Source organism: Globicephala melas, chromosome X, assembly GCF_963455315.2.
Source record: "Globicephala melas chromosome X, mGloMel1.2, whole genome shotgun sequence".
Taxonomy (NCBI): Eukaryota; Metazoa; Chordata; class Mammalia; order Artiodactyla; family Delphinidae; genus Globicephala; species Globicephala melas.
The window spans coordinates 62,633,330-62,635,634 of NC_083335.1; positions in this window are offsets into that span (position 1 = coordinate 62,633,330).

Sequence of the window (2,305 nt, forward strand, 5' to 3'; positions counted from 1 at the left end):
GTTATTGTTTTCAGTAACTATTTCTTTAGAGAATAACTCTAATACTCATCCACTTGTAAATTTATTTGAAATTTAGAAAAATTTGAACTTGCTGAAAATGTAACAGGAAGTTTACTGTGCATATAAATAATTATAAATATGAAAATAAATGGTAAATTTCTAACTTAAATGTGTTCTAAATAATTATAGATATTCAATCCATAACAATTTTACAGTTAAATCAAAGTTGATAGTATTATGACCTTGAAACTAATTATTTGGTGGAGAAATAGTGGAGATTATCATGCTGTTTGCTTCTTCTTTAGCAATGTATGGAGATATGTAGAGGTTATTTTAACAACGGAGGATAAAAACAAGTGCCATGTCTGTAGCTTTTCACAGGATGGTTCTCCCTCTCTCTCTCTTTTTTTCTTTTTTTTGCATCTCACTCCCTTTATTTTTTAACATCTTTATTGGAGTAAAATTGTTTTACAATGGTGTGTTAGTTTCTGCTGTGTAACAAAGTGAATCAGCTATATGTATACATATATTACCATATATCCTGCCTCTTGTGCCTCCCTCCCATCCTCCATATCCCACCCCTCTAGGTGGTCAGAAAGCACCAAGCTGACCTCCTGGTGCATTGCAGCCGCTTCCCACTAGCTATCTATTTCATATTTGGTAGTGTATATACGTCCATGCCACTCTCACACTTCGTCCCAGCTTACCCTTCCCCATTCCTGTGTCCTCAAGTCCATTCTCTACATCTGCCTCTTTATTTATGTCCTGCCCCTAAGTTCTTCAGAACCTGTTTTTTTTTTTTAAGATTCCAAATAAATGTGTTAGCATATGGTATTTGCTTTTCTCTTTCTGACTTACTGCACTTTGTATGACAGACTCTAGGTCCATCCACCTCACTACAAATAACTCAATTTCATTTCATTTTATGGCTGAGTAATGTTCTTTTGTATATATGTGCCACATCTTCTTTATCCATTCAGCTGTCGATGGACACTTAGGTTGCTTCCATGTCTAGGCTATCATAAATAGAGCTGCAAAGAGCATTGTGGTATATAACTCTTCATGAATTATGGTTTTCTCAGGGTATATGCCCAGTAGTGGGATTGCTAGATCGTATGGTAGTTCTATTTTTAGTTTTTTAAGGAACTTCCATGCTGGTCTCCATAGTAGCTGTATCAATTTACATTCCCACCAACAGTGCAAGAGGGTTCCCTTTTCTCTACACCCTCTTCAGCATTTATTGTTTGTAGGTTTTTTGATGATGGCCATTCTGATGCATGTGAGGTGATACCTCATTGTAGTTTTGATTTGCATTTCTCTAATGATTAGTGATGTCGATGATCCTTTCATGTGTTTGTTGGCAATCTGTGTATCTTCTTTGGAGAAATGTCTATTTAGGTCTTCTGCCCACTTTTGAATTGGGTTGTTTATTTTTTGATATTGAGCTGCATGAGCTCCTTGTAAACTTTGGCGATTAATCCTATGTCAGTTGCTTCATTTGCGAATATTTTCTCCCATTCTGAAGGTTGTCTTTTTGTCTTGTTTATGGTTTCCTTTGCTGTGCAAAAGATTTAGGTTTTGTTAGGTTCCATTTGTTTATTTTTGTTTTTATTTCCATTTCTCTAGGAGGTGGGTCAATAAGCATCTTGCAGTGATTTGTGTCATAGAATATTCTGCCTATGTTTTCCTCTAAGAGTTTTAGAGTGTCTGGATTTATATTTTGGTCTTTAGTCCATTTTGAGTTTATTTTTGTGTATGGAGTTAGGGAGTGTTCTAATTTCATTCTTTAATATGTAGCTGTCCAGTTTTCCCAGCACCACTTTTTGAAGAGGTTGTGTTTTCTGCATTGTATATTTTTGCATCCTTTATCAAACATAAGGTGACCATATGTGCATGGGTTTACCTCTGGGCTCTCTATCCTGTTCTACTGATCTATATTTTGGTTTTTGTGCCAGTACCATACTGTTGTGATTACTGTAGCTTTGTAGCATAGTCTGGAGTCCAGGAGCCTGATTCCTCCAGCTCCGTTTTTCATTCTTAAGATTGCTTTGGCTATTCGGGGTCCTTTGTGTTTCCATACAAATTGTGAATTTTTTTGTTCTAGTTCTGTGAAAAATGCCATTGGTAGTTTGATAGGGATTGCACTGAATGTATAGATTGCTTTGGGCAGTATAGTCATTTTCACAATGTTCATTCTTCCAATCCAAGAGCATGGTATATCTCTCCTTCTGTTGTATATCTCAACATTAATTACTTTCATGAGTGTCTTACAGATCTGTGCATAAAGGTCTTTTGTTTCCTTAGG